The 13,236-nt window shown below is 29.4% G+C and overlaps 1 protein-coding gene across 1 annotated transcript in view; it reads left to right on the plus strand.

The window, feature by feature from the left end:
* The window catches only part of LOC107166611 (GTPase-activating Rap/Ran-GAP domain-like protein 3), a 370,828-nt gene that overhangs the window by 20,592 nt on the left and 337,000 nt on the right, over window positions 1-13,236 (plus strand). The window lies entirely within an intron of this gene.

Here is a 13,236-nt window from a genome sequence, read left to right on the forward strand (position 1 = left end):
GGAGTGGTATTTTGGTGTTGAGGAGTGGTCGGAGGAGGTGAAGTCCATTGTTCGCTGATTTTCTTTTTTCTTTTAGGTGGGGGCCCCAGGTAAGTCCGACTTATTAAACTTAAAAAACATTAATCACTTTTTTAACTTGATGACAGTTTTCTAATTCAAACTTTTTTTTTTGGAGCGTAAAATGCAGAAAAATTAGCAACGAAATTATGCCGCATCATGAAATTCCATGACAATAGAATGTAAATAAAATTCAAATCATATAAATTCAATTGTTATTATTAATTTTATGTATTTATATATTTAATAATAATTATAGCGTGGAATAGTGAGACGGAGTGTCATTTTAATACACACTGTAATCCAATTCAATTTTTAATTATTATGTAATAACCATGTATTTAAAAATAGGTAGTTTTAAATATCAAAATGATTGAAGAACGTAATGATATAGGTATTATATTGTTATATTTTCAATACACTTACAAGTACAACAACAAATAATTTAAAAGGTTATTTGATTGCAACTTGAATCTTTAATAAAAATATTATCTCTAAAATTAATCTGATTCTGATCTAAAATTAATATGAAAGTAAATAAAATAAATAGAATAAATAAAAATAATTAAACAACAATTTATTAGTTTTTTTATCATGAACCTTAAATAGTATCATGCAAATCTCCATGAATCAACATTTAGAAATAAGAAATATTTTTATTAGTTATAATCAGTCATTATTTGCATATCACGTGCTGGGGAATCTAGTAATGATGTCACTTTGTCGAACGTTTTACGAATATTACATACGCAGGTACTTTGAATTTTTTGTATGCGACGAGTGATGATGCATACATAGGTAATATACGAAATACGCGTTTGAATTATTTAAATAACATAAAGGTTTACTATTGAACCAAAACGTTTGGACTGAAATTCAAACGACTAGTTTTCGAGTGTGTGCGAATGAAAATAAAAGAAATAAACAAAATAGTTAGCAAATAAAAAGTGACTGTAGGTAACTAAAAAATAACATGCTATTTCGTGTTTTGCTCGACGACCCGTCAGATATATAAAAATATTAAAAACATATACTATTGTTGGAGTCGTTAATTTTTCGTTTTGATGGTACATTTTATTTATTATATTATAAACAAAACCTATTTAAAATCAATTATAGTGAGAATATTTAAAAAGAAAGCATATTGAACATGCGTTCAATATTGTAATATAATTTATAATTTATGTTATTTTCTCTAATACCCGTGAACAATTATTAATGTTTACAATATAATTTTAATGATGTGCAACAGTTTTGTAAAGTATTTTATTTGTTCATAATATTAAATGTGTAATGCTATTTTAATATGCTTAATTATTATTATCGTATCCACTTAACATGAAGACATAAAACGTCCTATATTATTATAACTTAGTATTTATAATCAACGATAATACGTATATTCGTCTGATCAGAAAATCATCCATTATCCTTGTTTTCTTTTTTAAATACGTTCTCCGTCATTTCTTCTTATTGCAAAATCAATATTTAGCATAATTACCTATCTAACTATATTATTACAGCAAAAATTTTTATACTCAATCTCTCACGTGTTACCAAGATAATTTGTTTATATCTCGCTGTTCATCAAAGTCAACTGTGGATTAACCTTTATTATGGTAATGACATAATTACGTTATTGATTTCATCGTTTTTTTTTTTCGGAAATCAGCTACGCTTGTTTATATAATAAGAGTACCGATAAAAATAATAAATGTGATAGCCACAATAGCTGTTGGCAACAATTTATGACTGGCCGTTTTTATAAAATCGAATTTACACGATTTTTAAGAATTACTCATTTACCACAATTATTATTTCTGGCATTATCAGTAAACCAGACGGACACACATTTTGCTTGACCCATGCTTCGAATTCGTGACGATTTCAATTAAATAAATAAATTTTAAAAAAACAACAGGAAACTAATAGAGCTGTTAAAATAATACGAAAAGATCAAATACGCGTAACAATAAGATGATCTTATTATTATTATTAAGGTATTATTAAAACACGCAGTTACTTTTCTTTCTTAGGTTTGCGTTCTCTGTTACCCGATTTTATTCCGTATATATTTTAATTTACCACTCAACTAAATGACAGATAAAAAACTGAAATAAAACAGTCTTTTTGAGTATTGTAAAATGTATATATTATGTTTCTTATGTCTTTTATACTTTTTTTATGATTTACTGTTTTATTATAGACTTTTTTTTTTCTCAAAACAATCGTTTTTCATTAAGATTTTATAATTTGTGTTTTAGTTTTTACAATAGGTATTTTTTCAGTCGATTTCATTATTCATAGTAAGTAAGTACTTAGCATAAAAGCGACGTATAACAATAATAAAACTTATAAAACAATACTACAAAGAAATATAAAAAATACATGCCCTATGGTGAAAATGTGATTCTCCAATTGGTTTCAATTATATTATAATAGTTCTTGATAAATGTTTCTAATAATATGTTTTCCATAGCTTATAGAAGTTTAATACATGGGAACGAAGTTTGATGACATAATTCTTCATTGAGCTCAAAAATAAATAAAATAAATAGGTACCGTAAAAACTTTGCAACGTCAATTCTGGGTAAAAAGTGCATATTTCTCTTTACTCGACGATCATTCAAATTATATTATAATGTATACTTGTATAAGCTATAAGTGTTGGTACAATGTACATTATTTATAAAATCGATTAAAGATAATACATATATTTTTTATAACTTTAAGGTACTATAAAATAATGTTTATGTAGGATTGGATTAAAAAAGAAAAATGTTCAAACATGGGCACAGATAAATCAAAGCCAACGTAGTTTTTCCTGTTGTTTAAACGTTTAAATCACGATTAATATCTCAAAAAACTATTTTAGGTGAAATCCATAATAATAATTATTATTTTAACAACACTTAGCGTTAGCGTGTTTATTGAACGTTTTTCAAATGTAAAGTGTGCATAGTAAAATAAATGTGTTAATACTTTTAAAAATTTAAATGCATTAAATAATAATATTGAATTGAATCGTATAAATACATTTATGTAATAATATTAATTTCAATCTATAATTATTTTTTTGTATTAAATATCAAAATGTATGCGAACATCTAACGTACTCGACAGTAATTGGGGCGATTGTAAACTCTCCCGATTTTAATGGCATGTAAACTCTCCCGATGGTAAACTCTCCCGTGTTTAGTCCAATACTACCTGACGGGAACATGTAAACTCTCCCGGGTCTAGTTCAGTACTACCTGAAGAGAACATGTAAACAATGTAAACTCTCTCAGGTCTACTTCAGTACTACTAAGCTAGCTGGGGAGCATGGGGTATTATTCGTTTTACACAGTTAGAATTGGTTGAGCCATTATAGTCGATATCGTTTTAAATATTTAAATTAAAAATACTCTAACGGTAATTAAATATTTAAATGACAAATACAGCTTAACACAAGATAAATACAGATTAAATACGGTAATACAATTCATAATAAAAACTGTAATCACAATCTCTGCAGTGTAGCCAACTCATAGAGTAGCAATAACATTTAAAATAACTCGGGAGAGTTTGCACATTTATTTCAGGTAAACATAATATTTTTTTTTTCCGTTTGAACCGACAGCAGGGGAGGATCTGTGTAGGTAAACATAATATTTACTCGGGAGAGTTTACCATCGGGAGAGTTTAGTGTATATAGTTTACTAGTTTTAATAATCGGGAGATTTTACCATACAATCGGGAGAGTTTACCACCGCCCAGTAATTGTATAGTGGAAAAAGAAAAACAATTTTAAGGTGTGCTATAAAATAAAAAAATCTTCATTGATCATCATAATATTGTTTTACACACACCACAAAATAGTTCTTAACTCCCGCTTGTATAATAGTCTCACACTCATTCGCAGGTTCACAACAAGATTAAACAAAAGCATTTGTATAGTTTTATGTTATAATGTATAATGTACAATTGTGCAGAGACTGGAATTTATAATGATGAAGTCCTTTGATGATCATTTTTTACTTAGAATCTAATGACGGTTTCTGCAAAAACGTATTTAAATTTAAATAATAAAATAAAAGTTTTAGTCGTAAACTAAATATAGGTATTAAAACACAGGAGAACTCTTAATATTATATACGACACAAAATAAAGCAGTTATAAATTATAATTATTATAAGAGGACGTAAACGTCACACTATTTTTTTTCTCTCCATATGCAATATATTAATGTAGAAAAAAACGCAAAATGTTTTTTTTATTTTTTTAATAGTTTTTGATTAAAGTTGAACTATAAGTATTAATAAGCAATAAACTATTACAAACATTTTAGAAATAACATAATCGAGTGTTTGATTTACAATTTTATCTAAATGTTGTCTCAAAAAAAATAAAAATAATTTCTATTTCAATGTATAAAGTTCATTTTTTTAAAAAGGTTTAGACAAAGAATAATAATGGATTAAATACAAAAATATTACAATCTATGTTTTTTAAACTAATAATTACTAATTTTACTGTATATTACTAAAACTCAAAAACCATAAAAAATGTATGTTTATGACAAAGCATTTTTTTTTCGGTTCTCTCTCAGAGAAAAAAAGCAATTAGTAAACTAGCAACGTTCTTTCAAAGAAACATTGTTGAAAGCTAAGTTTTTATTAATATAGAAGATTATATTATTAATAATGATGAAACTGTAACATTATTCTTTCGTGTCGTTCCATCAAAACCGTTTAAATTTAAATGTATTCATTAATATTTTTTTTTCATTAAAACGTATAATTTTGTTATTAAATAGAGGTGTTTTTAACTCTAATTATATGGAAATAATTCACATGATATGCGAATAAATTTTCATATTAATTCAGTTAAACGGGATATAATATGTCTTGATAAAAATAATTTGTTCATGCCAAGTTATACGTGGTTTGTTGTACACAATCAAGTCTTAAGTCATCGTTTCCGTTAGTGATGATCAAAATTGGTTTTGCGGTCTCGTATAATTTCTGGAAGTCATTTGATTGGAAATACGTTTTTATTTTCGTTCGTTGCTTATGTGACTTTTTAGTACTTCGGTTTTATCTTAGAAGTCGTAACAAATAACCTAAAAAAATCTATGTCAGGTATTCAATTTTTCTTACATATTTTGTGGAAATAGAAAGAGTTTTGCAAGAGTCTTGTAAGAATCTTATGCAAGAACAAGATCAAGACTAAGACGTTTACAAGATTAATACCAAGACCAATACAAACGTGTATACCCAAGACCAATATTTCATGATTTTGAAATTCTTGGTCTTGTTTTGATCATCATTATTTTTGGTTGTATAATACAAGACACAAGACACGTATCTCCTTATTTCCATCTGCACTGGATTGAAATATTATTAATCTCATTATTATAATATATATTTACGATCGAAAACCCACAATATCTACATAGATTCACCACCATAAAAACAATATGTTTGCTATTAAGCTTTGGTCCTTTTCTGATGGCGACACGAGCGTATGTAATCGATTATACCAACTATACCTACCGTACATCATTATAATGTGACTGGGTAAACGACACGTACATATTTAATGATAAAAAGTTTTAATTTTTTAAAAAATACCATACGGGTACAACAAAATATTATTATGAAGGTACATTGTAATGTCAAAAATCCATAATAATATACTATACCATTATATACCTATATATGTATACGCGCATTACAATAGTCACGGCCGGAGGGACTACTATAAGCTTGGGAAAAAAAAAAATGTTTTTCGATAATATTTGTCTAAACTTATGATATTCGGATTCTATTATGAGGTCTCCGAAATCGAACAGGCATAGTATGATAGTATATTATGTATATACACTGATTATATTTTTAAATCTAAGCATTATGTCATAAAACCATTTATAATAAATTTACATTCACCCGGATTTGCAACAAAGCATTTCCAAAAAAATTACTACCCGTAAAATTATATTACATGAATATTATTAATACAATTAGGTATATTATTTTAATTTTCCATCTCTTGTTTTGAGCAATCGATTCACGTTTGTCAAACTTCTTGAATTCCTATAATAATCAATATAATATTTTTTATCACTTTTAAATTGTTCGGTTAAAAATAGTACCTACTTATAAATTATTAACATTATAAATCAATTATTCTCTATGAATCTTTAGTTTGTTATTATAGGTTCAAGACTCTGAGTATAATATTGTATTAGTATATATTATATATTATATACTATATACTATATAATATAAAATGATACGCTGTTGTTCTTATGGTCTTATTAAAAATAATAAAACGAATAATAAACATTTGTGTATATCATATATTTTTACTTCTTTCATCATAATATAGCTAGAAAGTAGAAATAAAATTACGAATTTTTATATTTTACAAAAGGATCGATGAGATATTCATGAATTGCATAGTACATATCGAGTAGCATGTTTGAAAACATTCAATATTGAATGAGTCGAATGAAAGATTTAAAATAAAAAGAGTAGGTACTTTAAAATATGTCTGTTTAGGAGATTAATAGGCTTACATAGCGTCTCGTGTTATAAATATACAGGATGTCCCATGAGGATTTACCCATTGAGATATCTCACGAAATAATGGAGATATAAAAATTCTGGTTTCTTAATAAGATTCACAGAGATAAGAACTACTATTATTTCATTTTTTAATTTATTTTAATGTTTTTGTAAAATTTTTTGAGCGGAGCGAGGAATGTATTGATTTTACAATGATGTATGTGTTTTTTTTGTGTCTGTCATCAAGTTTTGGGGCAGTAAAAATGCTTCGATATTAGACTTCAGTACCTCGTTCGATCAGAAAGTGAATGTAGTTGGTACATTGGGGGGAGGGGGGGGGGGTTTAAAGTAAAAAAATCTCAATATTTTTCTAAATAATTAGGATTAACAAACTAAAAATTAAGGAAAAAACGGGAATATTTACGCACAATCAGTTTTTGACAAAATCGATTTTGGTTTTAGATGTAACATTAAAACAAAGGACCATGATGACATAGATCCATGAAATTTCCACCGAAAGTTTGTATAAGTATATTCTATACACCATGCAATTTTTAACAAATTTCGACTTGAGTTATTTATAATAGGCACATATGCAATTTTCGATCATTATTGGTTTTTTTAAAATTAATATTGATAAAAAATTATTTGTTGGGTAGAAGAAGTGTTGAGAATAGATAACGAAAATTCCATCTAGATAAGATACAAATAATTACATATAAATTTAACTAGATACAGATAAAGATGAATAAATTTTAAATTTATCTAGATAAGATAAAGATAATCTAACTTTTATCTAGATAATATTCTAGATAAAAGTAATTTTTAATATATTTAAATAAATAAATATACTTATTTCTTTACCCGAGTGCATAAGCGTACGCATACGTATTCAGGGTAGGCAGTTGATTACTCTGTAAACATATTTTAGTTATACTGTATTATGTATTCTATAAAGATAGGGACTAAAAACTGATTGAATGTGTTAGTGATTGTTACTGTTTAGTGCAGGTTAAAAAAATTACACCCCTCACACAATGTCATTAGAATAGAACTTAAGTATATATTTGAATACTTATGTTTATGTATAGGTAGTAATATTATTTATGACTACCCTGCGGATCATATAGACGCACATTGGTATGAAATTCAGGGGCTGATAATTTTATTATTTTATTTATAACTCATATTATATTTTATCCAAACTAATGAACCACAATAATTTACATATGATTAGTGAAATAAATTGGGGTTACTTAGGTGCCTTCTCTATGTGCACCTATGCTGTGGATAATGTCTGAGCACGCTTATGCCTATGTGGACATACAATCATAAGAGTGCGCAGATATTACTGGCTTGGTAGTCATACATACCACATTGACATATAACATTAACAAAAAATTTGGATACGGTAAACTCATTTAACTGAATTTACCATAGTATGAAAGTTTACAAAGTAGTCAAGTACCTACCCTAACTAGTTTTTATTTATCTAGATAAGTAAATATGTCATCTAAGATAACCAATAGATAAAAGTACTCAATAGTTATCTATATGAGATAATAGATGAGCAATTTTTTACCTAGATAAGTCTCAACACTGGATAGAAGAGCTTGAAAATTTAATAGAAGGCTCATAACATATTGTTACAATAGCAGTTGAAAAATAAAAAAAATACATAGCCATAATATTTTTAGATTCAAAGTTTGAATTTTGACAAAATACGTAAAAATCATGAAAATTTGCAAATTATTTTAAGTTAGGAATTCTTAAAACATTTTCTTTTAAATCTAAGATTTGAAAATTTTTAATAATCTATAATATATCCTAGACAAATAAACTGTCTCCACTCAGAATCGTTTTTCGTATACAATAATATTATAATATTATTGAATTCAAATTTAATTGATTATTAGTTTAGAAATAATTAAATAAAAATAGGCGGGTAAGTCGTGGATGTCGCTCTGCTGTACAGTAGGTTACAAGTGGGTTACTGTAATGGATGGAATTAAATTTGAATCCAATGATATTATATCATTGTATACGAAAAACGATTCTGATCGAAGACAGTTTATCTGTCTAGGATATATTATAGATTATTAAAAATTTTCAAATCTTAGATTTAAAAAGAAAATTTTTTATGAATTTCTAGTTTGAAATAATTTGCGAATATTCGTGATTTTCGTGATTTTTACATATGTTATCAAAATTCAAACTTTGAATGCTTGTAAATAAAAATTGTGACTACGCATTTCTTTTATTTTTCAATTGCTATTATAAAAATATGATAGGAGCTATGTATTAAATTTTCAAATCTTAGATATAAAAGGAAAATTTTTTAAGAATTTCTAGCATAAAATAATTTATGAATTTTCGTGATTTTTACGTATGTTGTCAAAATTCAAACTTTGAATCCTTGTAAAAAAAAATTGTGACCATGAATTTATTTTATTTTTCAACTGCTATTGTTAAAATGTGTTAGAAGCCTTGTACTAAATTTTCAAGTTTTTCTACCGAACAAATAAATTTTTATCGATATTTATAGAAAAAAAAAAACAAAAAAAGTTGAAAAATTAAAATGTCAGTAAACAGCTCAAAACAAATCTAACATTCTAAATATAAAAACGGGTTATCTGTCTAGTATATATTATAGATTATAAAAAATTTTCAAATCTTAGATTTAAAAAGAAAAAAAATTATGAATTTCTAGCATAAAATAATTTGCAAATTTTCGTGATTTTTACGGATGTTGTCAACATTAAAATTTGAATGCTTTTAAAGAAAATTGTGACTATGAATTTCTTTTATTTTTCAACTGCTATTGTAACAATATGTTAAGAGCCTTGTATTAAATTTTCAAGCTTTTCTGCCTAACAAATAAATTTTTATCGATATTAATAAAAAAAAAACTAATAATGATCGAAAATTTCAAATGCCTATGAATAGTTCAACTTAAGCCGAAATTTTTTGAAAATTGCTTGGTGGATAGAATATACTTATATAAACATTCGGTGAAAATTTCATGTACCTATGGTCAGTTGTTTTAAAATTACATCAAAAACCAAAATCGATTTTGTCGAAAAATGAGTGTTAGTAAAATTTCCCGTTTTTTCCCTTAATTTTTAGTTTGTTTTTCTTGATTATTTAGAAAAGTATTAAGAACTTTTCACTTTTGACCCCCCAAAGTACCAACTAGATTCACTTTCTGATCGAACGAGGTACTGAAGTAAAAAATCGAAGCATTTTTACTGCCCCAAAACGTGATGACAGACACAAAAAAAAAATTAAAATAAAAACACACATCATGGTAAAATCAATACATTCATCGCTCCGCTCAGAATATAAAATATGTTTTTTAACTTTTTTACCAAAACATTATAATATGAAATAATTGTGGTTCTTATTCCTGTGAGTCTTATTACAAAACCAGAATTTCGATATCATCATTATTTCGGGAGATATCGCAATGGGTAAATCCTCACGGGACACCATGTATGTCTGTAAATATTGATCCCATTACTAATGTGCAAAGGACACTGTTATCGATATTAAATTTTATTAAGCCTAGTTTACACGATGCTAGTTTACTAGCGACTAGTGAAACACCATACTATCTTACTATCTCACTAGTATATAGTAAAATAGTTATTTCATATACACGATATTCAAATACTAGTAGTTACTAGTAGTTAAAGTACCACTAGTACCAGTAGTCAGTACAGCCTCATGACTGGTCATCGTGAAGTACCCACTGTTGTTTGATTTAATTTGTTTATGATATATTCAACAAGAAAATTAACAGAAACAATAAATAATTAAAACTTATTATAATATCTGAATAATGAATATTCGGTATCGACGTATCGTTTTTAGTGTTTTCACAAACTCACTGCTGTTGTTTTCACACACACTACCGGGGAAATACAAGCTACTAGTTCAAAATAAACAACTATTTCCCAATTACATGATACTATTTTTACTCGCATCGGATAAAATAGCGTGCTTATTTGCTAGTAAAGTTGAAATATTTTAACTTAACTCGCAAACTAGTTTAGTATCAAAATAGTTTGCTAGTTTACTAGCACGCTCAACTAGACAATGCTTTTTTACTATCAGATAGTGAACTAGCTTACTAGTCGCTAGTAAACTAGCATCGTGTAAACTAGGCTTTATACATTGGTACAAAGATTATTATTTCTTTCCTTCAAACAGTGCGTGGCTGTTAGTTAGAATTTCAACAAATTTTTACGATATCGAACGAAAGGACAATATGTACAGAACAATAGAACATAGGTATATAACATTTATATTATTGTCTTAACACTTTGCGGTATCGTGGTCGTATCTGCAGTGTTAAAACTGCAATTAAAACAATTTACTTTATTTCGATTGAAATCGTCTTTGGAAGGTGATAAATGATCGTACAGCACTTTCAATGCAATTATATGTTTCAACCCTCTCACGTTTTATTAATTTTATCGACGAAGATACTGTTCTTTTGTTAAATACTCCACATGGGTCATTGACCCAGTATTATATTTTAATTACGGTTGTTTTTAATGTTTTATTCTCGGCCCAGCTTCACATAACATAATAATATACATATATAATGTATGCATATACCTACAGTGAGTTGTTACTCTACGCCAACTCTCATTGTTAGTTAGATTTATTGCATAGAACATAATATTATTATTTCATGTGTTTTCTCTTATCGTATATCACACATTATAGTGTGGCTAAATTCAAAGAATCCACAAAAAAAAAAAAAAAAATTGCTGTATTAAATCTTATACAGCCGTTATATAAACTTCGATGTTAAAGCATATTCAGAACTTACCAAGATAGATTTTAATATTTTCCAATACGTCTAGAGTTATATAATCGACTTGACGAGTACATAGTTTTATTTATACGTGATTCGTTTTTTGTAAACATTATTGTTTCACTTGAAAATATTTATTTTACTCTTGAAAACAATTTTCTAAAGAAATGTATAGCTATTCTAAGTCCTTGTGTAGTTCGGAAGCACGATAAGGGTAGGTACTGTTTATTGACCCACGTATAACGTATATATTATACAGAGTGATTCACATAGCATGCTTACATTTCTTTTCTTATTTAACAATAATTAATGTATTCAAATTTGATATTTTGTCATTTTTAAGTTTGTATCTACTTAATGACCTTATTTTCAAATGCTCAGATTTAAGTCGATAAAATAGCTGTTGGGTACACAATCAATTTTTTGTATTTTTGCGCGATTGTGTGCGATACGTCCATATCGCAATGTTGTCACCCTGCAGCTCCGCCGCCGGACACTGTGCAAGCGGACTTTGTACCCCCGGGGAGGGGACGGTACCGTCGCGGTCTAGCCGTCGGTCACCGGCACCAGCCGATACTCTCGATAGTTGATATACGTTCGTTATTGTCGCGAAGTCGTGTCGTCATTTTTTTGTGCCTTTCAGGCCAGTCGTAAAACCACATGGTTTACTGTCGCGAGCAACGCGAAACCGATGTGCTGTCGCCGTACGCCATCAGTGTTTTAGTCTAATACACCTGAGCCTCGCTGCTCATTAACCCGTCGCGCACGTTTTGTGTTCAGCGATTCGGGTTTGTCGGTCACCCGTGCCGATACCACGACTTATTGTCGTCGTCGCCCGCGCGTCATATATACGCCGTGCGATTAAGCCGTGTTCCCCACGTGTTCGCGCGCTTTGTCGTTTCCGTCCGTCGTATTCGTCCATCGAATCCTGTCGGATCCGTCGTTGTGTGCGTCGTGTTTACGCCGCGCCGCCACCGAAGTACCTTGTACGGTCCCGCGATCAGATCATCGCTACCGTCTCTCGTCAGCTCGCCTAGCTGCGCAGTACGAGAAGTCAAGTTAAGTCCATATCCGTGATACCGGACGTTTATACGCGTCGGCTCGCAACATTACGCGGTCGTCGTCAGTTTTTCGATCTCGCGTTGTTAAAATCGCCAACCACGCCGTTCATCACGCGGTAAGTCACGGGGTCGTTGGCCAACGGTCGAAATCGCCCAAATCGACGTTCGATGTTTCGTCGCAGTCCGTTTGTAATCTCCGTCAGCTGATTGCCGTTCCGGGCCAGCAGTATCAACCCGCCGTCTCATCTCTAATCAGGTCCATTATCAGGTCGTACACCACCTTTTGTTATTGTTCTTTTTTTGTTATCATTCGCAACACGCGAAACGTTATTATTAATTGTTGTCGAATTATACATTAGTTTATTGATCTGCCGATCGTATTGTGATCGCGCATTATTATTTTACTAACCCTAGCTGTTAAGCCGTATTATCTGCAGAACGTCACAAATAAATTGTTCTGCCACTATTTGTATAAATATTATTGCTGTCGTAAGTCATAATCTTTCACCCTTCATACCTAAACTCAAATACTAGAACCAACCCAATATACAGTCCACTCTCTCCCTCCTACAGGGTTCCCGACGGTACGAGGTAAGTATTCACACGACCGACGCGTGTCGTGTTTGGCCGCCGCCAGGGCGCACACACACACAGACGCACACGCGTCACCCGGCTAGATGTGCAGCCGCATCGCACATTGTTTGGTCCATCGGGCCGGATAGTGTTTTTGTGTGTTTACTTC

Source organism: Diuraphis noxia, unplaced genomic scaffold (genome assembly GCF_037042655.1).
Source record: "Diuraphis noxia isolate RWA-SAM2 unplaced genomic scaffold, SU_Dnox_SAM2 contig0003, whole genome shotgun sequence".
Lineage (NCBI taxonomy): Eukaryota > Metazoa > Arthropoda > Insecta > Hemiptera > Aphididae > Diuraphis > Diuraphis noxia.